Raw genomic sequence first — 21,854 nt, forward strand, 5'->3', positions numbered from 1 at the left:
AGTGGAAGCAATCTGAGTAAATATGTGAGTTTCTTTTCTCTTGGCTCAGTCGATTACAGTACCTTTAGTTATTTAAGTTAAAACAATGAACATTGAATGTACCAGCTGAATTGGAAAACCCCTGAATGTGCTGAATTGACCAGAGGTGCATTTAATGATTCAACTTTTATTTTTACTTATATGTTTTTTTAGTATTTTAAAAGTTGCAGTATTCAAGTTGTGTTGAGGAAAATCTATCTGATAAAGGTTGTATGAAGTCAGTGTGGGGGTCAAAGGACCCCCAGAGGTGGGATATGTTGAGGAAAATCTATTTGGTATACAACTTTATAGACATATATAGAACTTGTTATGTTGAACCCCAGTAATCTGGTTGTTAAGATCATCTGTGGAAATGAGTTGACTGGCCAAGAACAAGTTGTTATTCGTTGCAATTCCCATACACAGAGGCAACGTCGTGCCAGGAAATAAGAACAACATGTCCGGTAGAAGGATAAGTTGTGCTGCCAAAAAGGTTATCGTGACATTTAAGAACTTGATGTGTTTTGTTATGGTCCACTTGGCATGATGTGATTGGCTGGTGGGATGACCACAAAGGTATATAAGATATGATGAAAGGATGAACGTGTTGAATTTTGTTGTAAGCTCGTCTGCAATAAAATATCCCTGCTGGTTGCAAACTCCAAGATCTGCGTCTCTGCGTCTCTCACAGTTGCAAGTCAACTGTTGTCATTTAGAAAAAAATAAAAAAGTATATGTACAGGTTGCTCTTCAGTTATATTTACGATCCATCTACTTATTTACAAATTCACCTAAACACAGCAGTTTGAATTTGGATAATTCATAACATTATTAACTGATTATTTCCGAAAATATTATTAATGATTCAAAAAATACCAGGCTTTAGCTTATTAAAACTCAATCATAACCCTACAAACGACCGGAGCATATTTTTTTTTCTGACTGCTTTCATATGTGATTGTCACAAAAAATGTAAGATTTTGATTATCATGGCCAAGGGTTAGGGTTCACAATAACACTATCAGCATGATATGTATAAATAGTGTGACCATAACTGTATAAAAAACCAGGTTCAGGAATATTATTTTTATATGTGTGTATTTTTAACATATTATGTATATATTTTTAAATGTTCTGTTTGTTTGTTTTGTTTGCTCCTTTGTGTTCTTTTTTTGTTTTGTTTGTCTTCGCCCTATGTAAAGCGTCTTTGGGTATCTAGAAAAGCGCTATATAAAATTAAAGTATTATTATTATTATTATTATGATACATCATCAATACTTCGTCCTTCACATAATGCTGAAGACCTGTGCTCCCTTATATTCTGTCCCCTTCCTCTCTTTAAATTGACTTTATTGTATAAAGGACAAAACATTTACAGCACATCTCTCCCTCTGGTCATTCAGCACTACGATCATGACATGTCCTTACCTACGCCGAAATTGAAAGAGAATATGCCTGGGTATTCATTATACGGACTGTTACTTGAGAGAGGTAGTCTCACAGGTGAGCGTGCGTTAAGAGGCCTTAGCTGGGCAAGTCATTTGATCAACGTGGGCTTTAAGGCTTATTCAGTTCATTGCAGCTCCTGCTCCGTGCTCCTCTGTGACTCAAGAGATTAGGCTGCTGTGCGCACACTGAACACTACACCTTCTGTAAAAGAGCCCTCTGTTCAGGTTCGGCACATACAGGCCTCTCAAAGGGCTTCCTGCTCGAGCCCACAGTGTTCAACTGAAGCAAAAAATAGCACAGTGTTGAATGTTATTCAGTCGAGATGAGAGGGAACATATTGGGTGTCCTTTGCTACCACTGTCAACTCCTCATCCCTGGAAATCTCTCTCCAACTCTGTAGCGCGTTTCAGAGTGGTGAGCCCATGGTTGTCAATACGCTGCCACTCATCCCCCACACCCTTTTTCCTTAAACCAACGGCTTAAAAATGGAACCCTCAATATTTGCATTCCAATTAGCATAAATGTAAGAAAGTGGAACAAGTAGCTTTGAAAGTCATCCAGCGAAGCGCATACTGAACCAGCGGTGTAAAAAGGAGAGAATATAAAGACAGCATGTGGAAGAGAGAATAGGAGTGAGGGCACGAGGCAAGAGTGCGAGTGGAGAGAAAGGAAAGAAAGAGAATTTTGTATTATGATAGTGGGCTCGGGCTACATGGTTTGAATCACTGGTGTATGTCTTTTATGAGCTTACGACTTCACACTGCGTGGAAAATCCGCCCTGCTGCCGGGGTTCTGTGGCATTCAGAATGTCACTTTTAATCACGTTCCCCTCTGAGATGTGATCCCGCTGATCAAAGACGCTCTGACTTTAAGTTAACACGTCAACAAAGATAGGGGCCTTGCCTGTTTTTGCCGGCGCACATGCTTCAAAAAATGCAGGATGTTGGTGAAGTTGGTTTATTGTTTGTTGTTCGGGGTGAGGGAGGGTTGAGGCTCGGTGGTGTGTGTGTGTGTGGGTGCTTAAGGGGATCTCTGGATGACTGAGTGTGTGTGTGTGTGTGTGTGTGTGTGTGTGGGGGTGGGTGCTTTGTGTGGCTGTGTGGGTGGTTCAGAAAGGTCTCTCTGCTCTGTAGGGATAGGCCAACTATAATAAGGTATGAAGGGGGCTGGAATTTTGGTTGATGCACCTCCTTTTTAATGTAGTTTGAATCTCATTCAATGAACTTCTAATTTTAGTAATTTGACAAAGAATTTAGTCAACAAAAGATATTTAGCATAGTGTTTATTGGTGAAATTTTAGTGTCATTGGTGCATGTTCAATTGGTATGTCTTCTAGGTTTTCTAATGTCTATTTCGAGGTTAGCAAGAAAAGTTGTTATACCTGATTATAAGTGTCCATGTTTCTCTCTGGAGTAATACTCGCTTTTCTTCTACTGAACCTAGACTAGGACACCAGAGTAAGTGTACGCCTGTAGTTATATTATGCAGTGTTTTAACAAGCGACGGTATATCCATATGTCCGTCCAGAATGTTGCTGTGCATTGCATGTGTCAACCTCTTCTGGCTCATGGTACGTAGCAGCTAAGTTTTCAGCCGTGAGTCGGGTATTTGGTTGTACAAAGTTCAACCAAATTCTGGACTTCTTTAAGCAGCCCCCCTGGTTTGTAAAAGCAACGCTGAAAGAAACCCAGTGACGTCAGCTGCCAGTCCGCTGCATTTTTAGGCTTGATCTGTCTATCTTTATGGGAGTTGAACTTGATTCAATCCGGACAAATTCGGATTTGCAGAATCGATGAGAATACTTTCTCTCTTGGCAGCCACTCTAATTACCTTTCGTTCAAACCTTTGACTGATGCCACGGTGGGTTCTAGGTTCTGTGGTGCTGGGCAGGCGAACAGAGGTTTATTCTGGAAGGAAGGGGCATCACGATATTGTTGCTGGCTGCACAGGTGTAAACTAAAGGAAATGCTCTACCGGATCCGACTTGGACTCACTCCAGGGCTGAACGAGAAGTGTAGGTTTTGTTTTCGAGTATAGAGCCGCTGTCTTGGAAGGCCTGAAAAGAACCTTGTTGCACACAAAGCCAAAATATGTCCTCGCTTTTATTGCTTGCTTACACAATCCTGAAATCTTGGCCCAAGGCTCATAACTCATTGTCATATGTTGCTCCAATGCTTTTAGAGTCTAGAGAAGTGCAGTGTATGCAGCAATGAAATGGCAGCGTCCATAGAGTCGGGCATAGCACCAGTAAACAGCACACCACCTCTTCTGAGCCAGAATGAGGCCGAGAGTAAGCATTAAGAGGATCCTCTGATGAACAGGAACTCCTTCAACAAGCTGAATGTGTCTGTAACATTTTACTTTTCTTACTAAATCTTGAAAATGAACAAATTTGTGATTACTGCAATGGACAAAAATAAACCTCACTGGTGTCGCTTTCACACCACTGAACCATTCAGACACGTCTGATGCACCCTCAAAAACAATATCCTTGCAGACGTTCAAGAGGGAAGTTTAAACGGAGAAAGATGTCCTTGATGCATGAAAGTAGTCTTTCTGCTGATGAGTCACATGCATTACAAAATCCATTGTAAAATCTACTGTGCTATCAAATTTGAATCCCCAAACAGCATGAGAATTGCTCACAATAGGAACTGTCGTTCTATCTGCTGTGAGTTCAAAGACGAACGGTGTTGAATTTCAGAGAGAATCTCTCCCGCTGTATGGCACATTCAAACAATTCAAGAGTTTTCGGATTGTATCCCACATCCAATTGTCTCTAGATAAAAGCAGTTTTTTAGAATTGATACTCCCCATGATAAACTGCCAAAGTATGACATTGCAATGACTGTGCCCTCTGAGCGGCAACCCTTCTCTGCCCAGGAATTGAATGGATCTAAATAAAACTTCCAGGACTGAACATCCAGCCTGTGTCAACTAGCTGTAACCCCCCCGTTTGCTGTTGCCCTCGTCCTCTCTTGGGTCGCCGTCCTTTCTCTCAGCCAGATCAGGGAGCAACTTCCAGTAAAAGATCCTGAATGGCCTCCAGCCAACTCAACTTTTTGAACACTCTGCAGCACTATGCACACAGAGCGTTACTCACACGGTCGGTCAGAGTGGAAAGCCTCATGTCACTCCGTCGACTTTGCCTTATTTTGGCTGCACATGATTACCATTAGGGCTCCCAAATGTGAAAAATGATATGAAAACAATAGATAGTGTATGAAAAAACTTGCGAGCAGCGTAATTCTACATTTGGACCAGCTCATTGGACCTCACGAAAGAACATTTTTGTGTTCTCATCTTAACTTTGTCTTAATGTTTTTAAACGGTGGCTCGTAGGAGAGCACAGCCGCATCAGATTCAGCAAATGTTTCTAAATTTAAACTTAGAATTAGCCATGATACTGTCAAAATAATTATGAAGTGTCATTCATATAGGTTTATATAGCCAACTCAAAATGGCTTCAAAGTAATTAAATAAACAATCCATTAGTTTAAAAAAAGCCTGTATACTAGCAGACTGATTGCACATTACTCCTACGACAAGTCTGGACCACTAAGAAATTTCCCCAAGAGAAATAGAATTGGTGAATAATGCAAGTTTTTCTAAATCACTCGTACAAGTCACTTAAGAACAAATCTGTTGTTTCTTACATGAGGCCCAATGTGTTAACTGTTAACTATTGTTCTTCGGTAAAAACACAAGGTCTTTGTCTCTTGTTGTGCACATGATACTGTGTGTGTGTGTGTGTGGGGACAGAGAAAATAAAATTGCTCATGATTAGTTAATTTCAAGAATCCCAACAAACACTCACAAAAGGGAAACAAATTGAATCCTGACACTATTTTTCTTGGCTGTGTACAAATGAGGTGTAAATGAGGTGTAAATGAGGATGAGCACTTTTGCTGGCACAATCTGGTAAAGAGCTTTTCGCAATTTATGGCAAGGGTGCTCCCTTTAGGACATGTAAAAACAGAATCAAAGCAAAATCAAACGCAGTGTCTCATGTATGCTAATTGTGCACATGCCACTTTTAGGACAGGATTAAAAAAATAACCACCTGGACAGCTGGCTGAGCACATTAGCAAAAAGGAAGGCAAATATGAAGCCACTTTCTATCTCTTCAGCCCCGGGGTCTTCAGTATACCCCTCACATATAACATGTCCTACATTTTTACATGTTAGGTAATTAACAGACAATCTTACCCCCAAAGTAACACGATGTGCAACTGCATCATCATCACATGTAGCCACATTGCAAGGGACAATATGAAGCACATTCCGGTTATAGTTCAGCAAACATTTCTCAGAGGCAAAACTGGAGGCATTAATATCATAGTTTGAGTTAAATCTCTACGGGCAGCGCCGAAGAACCAGAGTTTTCCGGTTAAGCAACTTTGGCTTAAGCCCTGTGAAAAAACTGAAAGAGTGAGAGAGAAAGATGAAGCTAATAGGGGAAGTCTAGCACAAAAAAACAACATCTAACTGAGTTATTTTGGGTTATTCATTTAATTTATTTAAGACCTCTACCTGTTTATGGTGATTTATGGGATGGAGCACAGTACGTAGTATTAGCTTCACTGTGTTAGTAAAACGATAGAGGGAAACTGAACGCCACTGGAGGACATTTGTTGTCGAATCCCCCCCCCTCAATCTTCACCAGTATCTCTCTCCAAAATGACCTCCATCTATGCCACTGAGCTTTGGCCTGTCCCAGGGGTGCTGACCCTGGAACAGCCTGCCCTTTGCCGGGGAGCCCTGAGCAGCAAGAGACCGGGGGAATTGCCACTCTGTAGACTGTGTACTGCATATATGATGGTGTCAATGTCCGTCCAATTGAGGGAGAGACATTTGAGAGTGTGTTGTGGGGGGCAGGGGGATGAGATGAGTCTTTTTGTGCACAGAAGTGTGCATCTGCAAATGTGTGTCTCTCTCTGTGTGTGTGTGTGTGTGTGTGTGTGTGTGTGTGTGTGCACATCCACTTAAGTAGGTCCTCAAGTGTGCCTTCAATTTTAATCCGAAGATGCATTATAGATGGCCTTGAAAAGTGTGAGACTGATGAAGAATCTACGTCATTCTACTCAGCAGCAGGTTCCCCGGAGGAAGAGCAGGAACCTCAAAGAGCTCATACCTGAATATTTAGCTCTCCCACGGCACAGCATCTTATACCTAATCAAGAAAGCACACGGTTGCAGCCATTAATTCAGCCCATACTTATAAGGGCCTCCATGTGATTTTCTTTATACACAGACCCTCAAAGGAGGCTCTTTTAGACAGGCAAATAAGGAAAATAATACAAGGTAGAAATGTACAGCGCAGCATAAAACAGATATGTCCCAGAGTCATACTGAAAAAGTAACAGGAAAACTTCTCTTACTTTGAATATGTGTTTTTATATTGCATTCAAAAACGACCCATATGAGGCCATATCTATTGGCCCTAAAGTAAATAAGCTTTTGGCGACTGAAGCAAAGTTGATATTGATATATGATATTGTAATTCTTATTCTATGAGCAAAAGCGGCGCCCTCTACAGGACTTCATGGGTTATACTCACCTCCTATCACAAGCATGCAATAGGCCACTGAAATGTTGCATTAGCATAGCCAATCACTGAGAGGATGGCCACTGAGTGGGGAACCTGCCTATCTTAGCAGCCTCCTGTGACAGAGCCCACCCAGAACTGGGGGAGGGTCAAGGGGTGAGCGTCGAAAAGGCATAAAGCAGCATGCTTGGCCAAGGCAGGTGTGACCCCCAGGCTTAAGCGGGGGGGACAGGTTCATTTCCCCTTGACGTAATACAGCCGAGCCTCCCACCATTAATCTAGGGAACAATTTGGCTCCATTGAGCCGTAATAACATGGTAATGAAGATCAAAATTGGGAGTCTGAATTAAAAAAAGGCTGAATCGTCATGGTTAGCCGGGGAGGTAGAGAGGGGAGTGAAATGTGCTCTTTGAGGGCAGTTGCCACTGTGGGAGCAAAGAGATGTCGGCAAAAGGCTTCTGCAGGAAGTTAATGTATTGTACACCCATGACATATTGTCATCGGTGTACGGTCGGTGTGTCTCTGCAGCGTTGACGGGAGTCAGCGGAACTTTGGCGGCTGGAGCAGGGACTTTGACAGCGTCAGTCTTGAGCCTTGGCGTGTTCCCGTCCCAGCGAAGCAATGCAGAAAAGCATGACAGGAAAGCATCGCAGCAGAGGATCACATCGAAGCCACAGTCGTTGGCAAGGCCTATTGGGCAGGCCAAAGGGCCAGCGGCTGCTGAGAACCGCTCTGTGCGTGGTCTGTGCTGAGGCACTTGAAGCAGGCATTGTGAAGAATAATCGTGGTGATTATGTCAAGAATTGACTGACTGGTTTTTAAGAGAAAGCTCCATCCGTGGTACGCAGAGTACGCAGTCGGTGGGCAAATAGCGATCGGCTGACGAGAAGAAGGACAGAAGACAGCGGTGCTGCCTTATATAGTGTGGAGCCTGCACATATTTTGGTAGGCATGCCCTGATTGGCCGGCTATGCTTTTGCACATTTTCAGTGAGCGAATGCTTGCTCTTGATAGGTGGAGTGTATTATCCATAGGATCCAATAGAAAGCAGGGCCTGTGTGATTTAGAACTACTTGGTTAAAGTCAACATTGATCATTGGCATTAGGAAGTACACAAACAGGCGTCTCACAATGTACATACAGTGGCAATGTGCAATGTAGCAAGCAATATGCCCAAATATAGTAAGGCAGCTGATTACTGCGTGTTGTTTGGGTTAGTACCAGGCCTGCAGGAGACAAGAGTTTACATTCTGCTATTAGGAGAGTTGCTATTAAGGGTTGCCTTTTAATTAACCGTAACCAAAGTTTTTCCCTAAGTGTAATCGTAACGTAGTCTCATGTTATGCCAAACATTTAACTCATTCCAAATGGTGAACAAGACACTGCTATGTATGAAACAAAAAAAAAGCCAAAAGTAGAAGACTGGTTATAAACTGATATGTACTTTTGTACAGCAGAAGAAAATAATTGATATAATTCTTACATTTATTCTGATAATAATAATTAATATGTGGAAAGTCAATTCAATGCTTGTGCAACAGCTATGTTTACCAAATACATTTACACATACACAAAGTATTACATCCCTGAAAGAAGGACAATAGGAAACAATAACGAGTCTGATAATAATAAGTCATTTTTTCAAGGTCTTAAGGTGACACAATGGAAAACTCCACATTTTTTCTTCCAGGCTGATATGCCACCCAAATAGAAAAAAGCTAGGCATGTAAATATCTTAGCTTAGATAATACATATACAACATAACTGTCCATATTCATGAACCATATTCTTATTTAACCATCATAATTGTGTGCAGTTTTAGTGAAGTCCATTTATCAATAACCTTTTATTCTTTATTAAAGTGCCTGCTGACAAAAAAAAAAGATCTTTCTGTTGTCAAATGTTTAGTGTAACTTCACCAAACCTCGATCGATCAATCTTTGTCAAACAACATACCACTAACCCTGGCCAAATAATTAGGCAGGTAGTAGCATATCAGCATAGTACATTGCATGGGCATGGTTTTGCATGGGTATACCATTCTATCCTGCTGGGTTCCTATTCACACTGGTCAAAAAACTGCAATGGTGTTACTTGAAAATGCTTAAAAATATTCTTCCATGGAAACTCTTGGGCTCTATCCTTGGAGATGAGAATAGCCATTATTACAGCCAGGTACTGCCAGGAAACATACGCACCTATTCTAGTCTGGCTAATTATCAGCTCCCAGCATAATTAAGGCTTATAGATGAGCAAACATAATTAGTAGGCATTATGCAGACCTAATGGGGGGAGTGAACAGGTGAACATGTATTCAGTCCTTTGTTTATGAGCTGCGGGTATACTATAATGAGGCAGGAGAATACAAGTTGATTAGGTATGACCTAAATGTTTCCTTATATTGCTTTGATAAGAATATAATGCGATATAGATGTGGCATTGGGATCGCTGGCATGTTATTGACTAATCAAAGTATCCATGTTTCATGTTTGCCCTGTGAGAGCTGTTAATATGACAGGATCAGACTCACCACAGTATGTTAGAAGACGTGACACAGAGGCAATACACATACCTCAGTACGGTGCCTCGGTAATCAAAATGTAACCGACAGCATGGTGCGTTATTGGCCTTTCGGGAAAAATCATTGATCATCCTGTAAGTATTGGTGCTGTAGCTTGTTTATGACGAGACATATGGGCTGGGAAGCCTTTGAGGTTGTGTGGAGGACCTAATAATTGGGCACATGTCATCACTGAATGAAATAGTACTCCCAACGGAGGGAGCAATGCTGTCCTACACGACACGTTCTAAAATACTACCCGAGTAAATCTGGCACAGTGTGAAAAAAAGAAAGGAGAAAAAAAGAACTGCTCTGTGGAGGTGTGTGTGTGTGTGTTGTGTTTGTGTAAACTGAGTTGAATTCGCGGCCTGGCAACCGAGAGAGAGAGAGAGAGAGAGAGAGAGAGAGAGAGAGAGGGTAATAACATGCCTCCCAAAAGAAAGTTGGGTGCTTTGAAAACAAGGCCTAATTAAAGCAGTTTACCGTGTTATCTTTAAATAAGAGCGTTTGAGTCCTTGCTCATTTCCCTCATGAGTATGAGATGCGGGGCTTGTGGGCGGGGACAGAGGGGGGCTTAATTTGTCGAGAAGAATCTGCTTCACTAGTGGTGCCCTAATGAAAGTGAGATCAAAAGATTAGTTAATATTCAGCCACATTTATTAAACACAATGCTGATTGTGAGCAAACAGCAGTTTTTACACAGAATCCTTGCAGGGCTCTAGCTATAGCTGATAAGCTTCCATTAAAAGGTTGCACCAATCGAGGCCTTGCTGAGAACAGAACAATATTTATTCCCACTCTGTTTGAAATCTAATCTGTTTAATCAAATGAGCCAGAGCTTTCATAGGAGATGGCTTGCTGTCGTAGCGAGAGTCTAATGGACGAGCTTTGAGCCTCCCGCCATGATTCCAAAAGGGGTCTGACCGCCACAGCTTGTAGAATCAATGTTGGAGGTTTGTTGTGAGCAGTCGAGTAGACTGAAACAACATGCCCTTGTCCACACATGCTGTTGGGAGTATTTCAGGAAGGACAATGCGAACATTTTGGGTCGATGCTGAGCAACCGAATATATATATATACAGTTCATCATTGAGGAGTTGATTTTTGCTTTGAAGGTCGAAGAACCCATCTGTTTTCTGGTCACATATTCAATAAAACTGTAGGTTTTGTAGCCTCAGCAACTTGAAAAGGGTGCACGGCCCTGCCCCGCAGGAAATGCATCATCACAGTTTATGTTGAAGCCTTCAAAACAGGAGACATAGCTTTCAGGAGATGTAAGGCTTATTAGGAAACAGTTGCTGATAGACGTTTTTTGTGCCCTCACCATGTGGTGGACAAGGACAAAGGCCTATTGCAAATTCAAAGCCTACAATGGTTCACGGCCAAAATCCAGCCAGATCTTAAAAATCTCACCTGAGTGTGAGATTTGGTTTGAATTCAGGTCCTGGGCTCCCATTGGACATCGTCCACAGGAAGTTAAGAACGTACCTGTAACACGCCTACAACCTTACCAAGGATATTTACATTACATTACATTACATTCATTTAGCAGACGCTTTTATCCAAAGCGACTTACAGGAAGTGTATTCAACATAGGTATTCAAGAGAACTACTAGTCACCAGAAGTCATAAGTGCATCTCCTTTCTTAAACAAGCATCTAAAAGCATAAACCAGAGCAAAAGTACAGAAACAAACTAATACGAATACAATAAGTGCAACAAACTTGATATAAAACAGAGCGCAGCGCTCTGATCCCCTTCTCCACTGCAACTGTTATTTAATTGCAAATTTACCAAACCTGGGTTTCTGAGTGTAAAACGGGCTATTATGTGTTTCCGCACCAGTCAGGATTGTCCCTGCTTTGCATGATTTCCACTCCCTCCATCTTGCTTCGTCTCGTCCCACCTCCCTATCCCACTCCCACCTACACACACACACACACACACACACACACACACACACACACACACACACACACACACACACACACACATATATCTACACTCCACACGTTTGCTTATGTGCCATTTTATTGCAGCTGTAGATTAGATGTTTGGTTACTCAAGTATCCATTCTTGATTGATATTGGTAAAAGTGAATACACTGTCTGAGATAACTTGTATGTGTTGCGATTACAGCTGGTGGTGACTGCTCAGATTCAACCCTACACTGTTCATCTCTTTATGTGAGGTCTTTAAATAGTGATGTTGTTAATGAACACACTGTATCAACGGTTCCTTAATTGGTCCCTGATCCAGGGGTGGTGCCCCGTTATTATTAATTCATAATTCTACAAATAGTAGTAAAAACCCTATTAATAATCATACTGATCTGATGATTGCTAAATGAACAAACCTGCACTACACTGCTGGTTGTGTTTTTTAACCTACAACCTTCCCTCCAGTGGGAACACATAGGACATGGTGTTGACATGAGCTGATTTTGACAGCCTGCTTATTTGAACAGTGATTCACTTGACTGATTTTATGTGTAGCTAATGTCTATTTGTTAGCAAGCAAATGTTCAAATTACGGTGACCCAGCCGACCCACTGTATTTGTCATTTTGCCCAACACAGACCATACAGCACATTAAACCAACCACTGACACACAGGAATGGAAATCACCACAATATGATTAGTAAATAAATCTGCCAATTTTAACTCCTGCTGCTGCAATAACGGTGCAGCTGTACAGAATGACTTGGCCCAGTCATGGACACCAGCTGGTTTTGTCACAAGAAGCCTCACTCAGCCATACACACAGTGGTGTTTCAATGAAGAATTATACCCAAAATTTACATTCCTTAAATTTGAAGTATATCTTAGTTTCACCTATACTTAAAAAAATGATTTACTTTATTCATGCGTAACGACATCTGCTGGGAAATCCTCATAATAAAACATCACAAATTATGATGTCATGCTCATGATTTCCAATAAATATATCATAGTATTTTCAACATTTTGAAGAACTAAGTACAAGCTACTCAATCTCAGTTATTTTAAGTGTCTATTCTAGTGCAATATTATATATTCAGTTCGCTTGTGGTTTAGGCTCACATGTCTCTAAGACATGAAAAACCTAAAACCTAAAATGCATTCATTTATAATTATGTTATTTAATAATTTGACATTATTTTGTTGTTTCTCTGTGCTGTTCGAACCCTTACGTGTTATCTCAGATCAGATAGTAGCCCATTCATGGTAAAACAGCTAGTTTCATTGTGTTGATATGTGATCACACAGGGTGCCTGAATATCATCAGGTCATTCCATAGCATTTTATCTAGCCGTGCCACTAGTCTACTGGGTTTTAGCCTGAACTTTCATGGTGTTTTGAAAATGTCTGAAATCCAAACAATATAAAAAACATTTTAAAAAATGGAGATTTTAAGTATTTATCTGCTTTTCTATCAACAAATGTTATATAGTAGCTAGCTGTCGCATGTTAATGTCAACTTTGGTTGCTTTGCTAAAATAGATGGGCTTGCTATTAAGCCCAACACTAATGCCTGGTCACACTTTCAATGTGTCCTTAAAGGTGCAACAATATCTAATATGGGTACGATAATGCCAGGATTGAAATCTATAATATTCAAAAAATCATCTAACATTATCAAAAGTAATTTGGGGTCACTGTAGAGCCAGTCTGCTACTAGCTGCACAGTGAGTTTATCAATAATACATCCATAGTCTGGGTGCATTTTGATCGTTTGTTTATTGGATTAAATACAAAGTGGCAGAAATGAGAACAGGTCTCGCACCCTTGCCTCGTCTTTGGGGCCAAACCCAAGCAGCTGGAGTCTGATCCCGGGGGGGGGGGGCCCGCCTCGACTCCCCACCGGATAACCTTCTGTTGCTGCCGTATCGCAGGTCAGACCCAGTGCTCTACCAGTCCTCTGGTGTCTGTGCTGGCTGAATTCCAGTTGCTGCTCCCGCTGCCTTGGCGCCCGTCTCCCGGGGCAGCCGAGTGACGACCGCCCTCCCCCCTGTGGTGTGGTATCCTGGGCATTCCTAGGTGTTACATATAGCACCTTTAATGATCAGATAGAGGATGAATTGTGATCCAGCTGCACATGCTGTGTCTCTTACACACACAACATTATAAAGTCTCAGCTTTACTTTTCCAGCTTCTTCCTTTTGCTTATACATTTACTTTCGCATCACAAACGCAGACGCAGGTAGATTAAGATTTACTATGTTTGATACATAATGTAAGCTGCTTAGATCTGAGGACTGTGAATCTGGTATTAAAAGTCTGAAAAAACATTTGGAGCTGGAATTTGGGCTTAGACAAGAGAATTTATTGTATCATGCTATACCTACGATGGTCAATACAAAAATAAATGAACCTACTTAATCTTGTAATGTTTTTTGTATCCTCTCTTTTTTTACCAGTAGGCCAATATACCTACATCATTTTCCTCCGTGTAGTTGTTCAGGAGATCGCTGATATAACTGCAAAGCCTTTTTTATAGAAAAGGCACAGTGTATCAGATACATGTATCTCATGCCACTGCACTGGTGGATACCTCTGCACTCACCCTAAGGATATTCACTATGTGTTCTTGACCCTGTCCCCATGAATCCTCTGCGCTTCATCTCCCTGCTGTGGACAGAACCCCGGTGGGTGGTTAACTCCATCTACTCCCTCCTCCGACTGTAAATGTCACTCCCCAGTGCAGCTGACCACTAAGGCTGCCCTGTGTACATTATTAAACCCACAACCTCATTTTTAATACCCCCTTCTGACTCTCTCTCTCTCTCTCTCTCTCTCTCTCTCTCTCTCTCTCTCCATGGTAGATCCATTCTCAGCAGGACACTTTTCCTCTGCATTATCAATGTCATTGCTTTATGCCGTTATTTCCCTCTTGTATATGGGGCATACTGTTTTTCTAGAATCCTGTTGTTTTCATTTCCATTTAGCTTTCTCTCCCTGAGTATCAGTCTTCACAGTCGCAGTGTTTAAAAGGGCTCTGCTGTGAAAAAATAAATAAATAAAATGGCTTTAAAGGAGTCTTGCTGGAAGTCGATGCAGAGCTAACCAATGCCTGACTGCTTTTGAGAAAAAACACCAGTTCAATTGCCTTTTTCTCTGGATTTCAGCTGAAAATAGAGAGAAGCAACAGTGTCAGACAAGAGAGTCAACACACTGTGAATACTTGCTCATGCTGGCCTTTTTTCTTCATGTTCAAAATGTACAAAAGTCATTTTTCGAATGAAATAATAAAAAAAGAAAGATAACATGGGAGACAAATTAAAGAACAAATGTAAGTGGATTGCCCTCCATTCATGTGGTGACAGCATGTGTAGCCTGTGTGAAACTGTCTTCTCGCTGCCTTAACTGCAATTTAAGTACAACACTTATCAAAGCTCTTTTTGTTGCATATTTTTTGTTATTTGCAAATTAATATAGACTATTTCAGATTTTCCTTTGAAAATATCTATACTGTACATGTTAAGCTCATATAAAAGACATGAACAAGGCATTGGATAATAAACACAAACTGTGCAAACTCCTACGCTGTTCATAACTTAAGGAGCACATGCATGCATTATTCTACGCTGTTTCATATGGAACCTGAGCTTTATTTTCTGGATTTCCAAAAATTGGCATAAACTTTGCTACATTAAAATAAAAAAAATAAAAAATAATATTCAATTTTATTAATGGAGCGCATATGGCATATGACAGAGGTACACCATAGACTGTATTATCTAAGCTACCCTGTCCTTAATTATGGATTACTTTAAGCATTAATACAACTTAAACAGGTTTACTCCCTGTACAGTTGAATGAGCGGGGAAATTAACTACAGAAACCAAGGATGTTTTTTGTACAAGGCTGTAACATGTTTATGTCTGCTGTAAAGTTGGTCATTTTGAAATGGGTGTCTATGGGGATTGACTGCCATTTGGAGAAAGCCTCAAGAGGCCAACTGATGAAATGTAGACACTTGCCACTGGACATATGCTCATAAACATCAGAGAAGGAAACGTGTGGACTGGATAAAGTGAACGGACCTGGAGACGTTGACCGCCCATGGCCGCCATCAAAAAGCGGAGTAGACAGCCCCTGGAGGAAAGGGAGCACAGCTAAGATGGAAGCTAAGCTAACCCAACTAGGACTTAAATATTATAAACAAGTAGCTTTGACACACATCTAAAGCTTATTGCATAGTTTGGAGCGTGGCCTACCATCAAGGTTTTACTGTGCACTCAAGGGACAAGCTCACCAGTAGGCTCTTGCTTGTGCAAAATGAAAAGAAAACATAATCTTCTCATGTCTACTCAGCAGGGCCACAAAAACATATTACTATATAGTAGAAGGGCCCTTTGTGATGCAATGCCCAAGGGTCGATGAAGGTCCTGATGCGCCTAAGGTTGGAAGAAAATAATTGCGTGAAAACGACAAAGGATATCTGGTAAACGTTCGCGCTAATTGGAGGATTTTAAAATAAACTGCCCATGATGAAGCTTATTTTCTGTATCTGAACATCACAGCTTCTTTCATCCGCAACTTCTAGATACCTTAAGATAAGGGATTTCAGCAACCTTGCCTGAAGCACTTTCATGGGGGAAAAAAACACTGCAAATTATGTTTTTAAAATTAAGGAAGAGAAAAAAAGCATTTGATGTTAATGATGAACACATCCCACACAGAGAATTATCCAATACTCCCTGCTGATCAAATATACTTGAAACAATAACAAGGATATGTATTATTAATGCAGTAATCCATCCATGATATTGGAAGTGGATTTACAATATTGTAGAACTTCACAGTAAATCCTTTGTGGTATTAATTTGTTCAAAATGGTTCACCCAGCTAAGAACTATTTACACCAATTACTTTTGACTGTAGTAAAAAAAATAATGAAAAAAAAGATTGAATCAAGTTGGAGTTGTGGTTTGGTTAATAGATAAAATGAAGTTGAAGTGAGGTGCTCAGTGAGAACGACAGCTTCCAGCGTCACTTCAAGATGTCATGGTGGATAGGATCTGTTCCATCTTCTCCACATCCATGATGTTGGTTCAAGGCAGCCACTTTGCTTGCTTCTGCTCCCTCAGTTGCCATCGTCCGAGATTGACTCTTTGGACGGGGTTGCATGAGTGAGGGAAACCCATTACATGAGTGCAACAATAAAGATCAGCATCAAAATTACCAGCAAGATCCGGCCAACCTATCTTTGACTGCAGCTCGTGCAACAACTGGAGTAGGAGCTGGGCTTGGGGCAGTTTTTTTATCTCCTTTCATTCAGTTCACTACTAGGACATGTTTGCACCTTGATGGGTAGTGAGTGCAGTGATCTCTCTCAGGGTGAAAAGACAGAGCATCTTCCAACTAAACCAATAGCAGTACAAATGCGCCAGTATACTCCATCAGAACTGCTTTTTGGACGGTTGACCCTCTCCCGAATCACCCTGCTACCACATCTTTCAAATGTTGACAATATACTTATTGCACAACTGAGGGCAACACTATGAATCTTCTTGTGTGGCCATTCGGAACAGCTAAATGCTTCAACAACAGTTTGTAGAAACTTCTAGTTCTCTCTAGAATAACGCAGCTCTGAGGCTTGTTGGAGGGCTACTCATAGAACTGAACAGTACTCGTAGTACTGTTTGTCCGTCGTAACGACCAGGCTTTGACCTTGTTTGAAGCAATTTATGGTTGCATCTTTGTGGCAGAGGAACACAGAGCATGGGTTGGGGTTGTTTATGTGCGAGTTTCTAATAAAGTGTCTCCTCTCAGACATAGCATTGAGGCCGTGTCAAGCATATATTTCATTTGTTAATAAAAACCAGTGAATGTGATATAATTAGGGGACGGAGAGAAGGACAGAGAGCTGTTGTTCCAAGCTGTCAGTCACAACATGTCATTTAATCCTTTACCTATTAATATATACAAGGTAGTCCACTTGTTGTTATTGAATGTTCTCAAATTAAAATACAACCATTTCCTTTTATGGCACAGCCAGCAACCCACCTAATCTGAGACTTTTTACGCCTCTGGGCAAGCGACAGCCGAGGCCTGATTATTCTGTTTTCGGTGTTCTGTCTGCCTGTCCGTTCGTCTGTACATAACACTCTCGTGAATTCGATACCTCAGGAATTCTGAGGGAATTTCTTCAAATTTGGCACAAACATCCACTTGGACCAGAGGAGGAACTGATTAGAATTTGGTGGACAAAGGTCTAGACCTCACAACACACATTTTTGGCTCAAATATCCATATGCTAATTATGAGAGTTTCACATGAGGACAACATGATGAAGTGATGATATTTTGGACAAACATGGATTTAAACATACAGCCGCAAGGCAGTAATGTTAGTTTAAATTCAGAATTGCACTGTCCTGATTATTGCACTAAAACACTAGAACCACTGAACCATTACCCACAACATGTGAGACACTCAACACATCCCTACTGTTATAAGTGAAGTTTTGTGGTCAGGTACAGTACAGTGTGTACATACTTGCAGGGAGTCTTCCCCACGTAGATAAAGAGGTAAATTGAAACTTAAGGGCAAAACACAAAATGGAGTCAGAAAGCAGAGAAGGGATGCAGTCAGTAGATTGATGAACAGCTTCAAACCAGTGGCATGGTCTTCATTCACTACAGCTCTGAAATGACGTTGTCAATTTGCATTGCAAGCGGTCAAGCACTCTCTCCAGATGATTGAGATGACAAATGTTCAGTGTGTCATGATTGCGGTGCAGACTTTTTTTGTGACATTACTGTAAGTGAAAACATCACAGATACATAAACCCAAGACATTTGCGGATTTCATGGTAGCTTGGAAACAATTCTACCGTACCTGCTGAAGGATATTTGAAAGTGCATTCACCACTGAAGGTTGGATGCTGAACAGAAGACAGTTTACCAGGGGGGAAATAAAGCACAAAGGATGCACCTTCAAAGAATTCACAAATAATGTTTGATTAAAAATGTAAAGAAATGTATGGGGTACATATGTTTCCATTTCAAAAAACTATTGCTTACATGCATGTGTTTACAGTATGTTTGGGCCTTAGGCGGCAACTCCACTCGTGTGTGCGTCTCTGCTCCTCAAGTGCCAGTGAGGTCCCTTACATTATTCTACTCCTATCATGCAGAAATTGCCTGGACAGCCATTTGGCTCGTGTTTGCCATCCATTTGTAATCCGGATAGAGAGGCCATGACTGCTCGGGCCTCGGGACAGCAGCAAAATCAATTGGCTAGAAATGACATCTGCCAGAATCTGCCACTGGAGCGCTCGTAGGTACCATAAATGAAATCACAAGCCCTAATTGTGTGCTGATTTATTCACTTGTCTGAGTGCATCGCGCTGGACCAGCTAGTAGCCCCAGAGCCCTGTCTGTGCGCTTGGTCATACATAACACATTTATTTATTTACCCACCGCTTCTGATTCACAGCATCACTGGGGGATATAGAGCACCCCTCCCCCCCCCCCAACACACACACCCTCCATTCCTTTGCCTACCCCCCCCCACATTTGATTAATTCAGTTTTTTTTTCTCCCTCTTTTTCGAGGCGGCGTGTAAAAATGAAATGGCTGCGGAGACAACTGTCACTTGGCTCAAGTAAGATAAATATGTCGATGCCTGAAGAGGTTAGAGCGTGCTCGCGTGTTTGACTGCATTCAGAATAGAGAGATTATTTTTTTTCGAGCATTCTTTTTTATTGCATTTTTTGAGGAAAACCGTTCTTTCTCTATCTTTGAGACATAGTCAAGGCTGCTCGGTGATGCCAGTTTTGCATGTGACATTTTGGCAAACAGCGGCATCACTATGAGACCACAGGCGCATTTGAAAGCATCCCAGACATCATTTCCACCCTACACCCCCCCCTTCTCTGACCCTTGATAAAAGGACACTATTGCCCCTGATGTGATATTTCCTCCATGCTGCCAGACTCTTTTGGGCCGGTAGTCTGCTGAAACTTTAACCTAGCTCTAACACAGGTATAAATAAAACATGAAACAATGCCTGCAAAAGTGTCTGTGAGGCAGTTCGACATCAAAAATTGATACAGCCTCTGCAGTCGCGACCAAGAGATTTATCTAAACCCAGGAGTTCATCTTGCTCTTCCTGTCACCTAGGCGACAGTCACAGAGGTTACAAGCATGCTCGAGATGATTCCACTGAAAGGAAATGGACAAGGGAGAAAACCCTGTTTTTCATTATATCATGGGAGAGAGGCAAATAGAAATGGGGGGGGGCTGAATAATAAGGAACTTAACGGGAAGAAGAGAGAAAGAGATAAAGGGACCAAGAGAGAGAGAGAGAGAGAGAGAAGAGACCAAATGTGAAAGCCATTTTGGGGATGAAAAATAAGTAAATGACCTCTCAAAAATTTGGCAGAGAGGGATACGAGGCATGTGGGAGAGAGTCTGTATTTGTGCGACTGAAATCTGCCTTTGATGAAGCCATCTTTAAAATATCAAACGCGTCGTCGCAGTTCTCGCTCAAATGACATTTTTACAATATTTGTCCTACATTGCTGTTAGCGACATCGGGATGTGTGAACACGGCAGTGCGGCGGCCAGTGGGGAGATGGTGCCACGGTATCATTTAACGCGGCGAACAGCCCTGCCTTTTCCAGCTCATTAGCCATCCCCTTCTTTGTCCCAGGCCATTTGATAGCAGCATTAATCTACAGCTCCACTCGGCTTCCTCTCCCTATTTACCGGTATTTCATGAAGATTACACCACTCAACCGTGTAAATGTATGCCTTTTTTTTCCCCTCCCCCCCCGCCCCCGCTGCTAATGTGAGGCCCCAAACTCTGTGGAGTACCTTGTATAAACTTCTGCGACATACGGCGGATTAAACACTGCATTTCCCCAAAAGCCCAAAGAGATGAGAGGCGGGAGTGAATGAAAGGGGATCAAAGCGTCCACCAGCGAGCCCTCTTCCCCACTTGTACGTTTTTTTCCCCCGCAATGTCGTGTGTGTTTACCACCGACATGGATGGCACGCTGCCATGAACACCGTCGTCCTTTGATGAGGATCACCTGCCATTTTGAGAGAGTAACTCGCTTGTCAGTCACGATGGTATTAAATAAAGTGACAGAAAAGCCATGTCCTGTCATGTCCTAATATCAGATTAAACATCTTCTCTCTCTTTTAAAGTGTGAAACCCAACATTATCAACACTATGCTTCATTAAAATGGAGAACATTGGCATTTTTTTTTCTAACCACTTCAAACAACTACAAGAAGCAGTCCAAACAGACATCGGCAATGCCATATGTCTTTAAATCTGAACTTAACTCACTCTGCTCATCTGTGTGGTGCAGAAATAAAGACAAAAACAATACTTAAATATGGGAGGCTTTGGCATATGGAGCCATATACCACTCTTAAGGGTAGGTAATCCTCAGGGAGAAGAGCTGAACCCACGTCATGAAATACCACAACTACTTTGTCACAAACTTCTTAGAGCCCAGTTTTTCTCTGGGTAGAGCAGCAGCTCTGTGATCAGACTGGCAGACTCCGTCTCTCATGGGGTATCTGACTTTTTCTCGGGGAAAGACAGGGAACGCAAACTCAGTCTGCCTAGAGCTTGCCATTCATCCAGACTTGAGAGGTTTGGGTGTATTTGGCATTTAGAGAGTCAGTGGCCTGTTTGAAGGTGAGTCCATTCATTCTCTTTTCCCTGCGAGGGTTTGCACTGTATAATGAAACCTGAAATCAGTTGTCTGCCAATAAATGGCAATTCCATCTTTTCATTGTGGCATTTACTGCCATGTTCTGTTTTTATTTCGGGTTAAGGCAGAGGTACAGCCATTTCTCTTGGAATAAGTACAATTGCTTAAGTGTGAAAGATGTCCTACTCAAGCAGCTCAGTGTCCCAGAGTCATGAAAAAATAAAAAGAAGATCACCGTGTAAATGAAGTTGAACTTGTTGACATCGATGAGAATGCATAATGATTTTTCTTTTAAATTATGGGTAACACTTTATAATAACTGCACGCTATGAAGCATTAGTTAGGTATGAATAAACACTTAATTCATTAATAATAAAGCATTGTTCCTACATTAATACGCATTAGTATATAATTAATAAACACATTTATTAATGTTTAATTATTGATTAATAAGCTCATCTATAATGTGATTAATAATTTATAAATTATGATTTCCCCATTTCTAAATTAAGTTTTATATAAATTACAAACCAATTATTTCGGAGTTGTTAATAGTTCATAAGATAATTTATAAAGTTTAAGTTAATAATTAAGAAATTATTTAAATATACATTTATG

This window comes from Anoplopoma fimbria, chromosome 2 (genome assembly GCF_027596085.1).
Source record: "Anoplopoma fimbria isolate UVic2021 breed Golden Eagle Sablefish chromosome 2, Afim_UVic_2022, whole genome shotgun sequence".
Lineage (NCBI taxonomy): Eukaryota > Metazoa > Chordata > Actinopteri > Perciformes > Anoplopomatidae > Anoplopoma > Anoplopoma fimbria.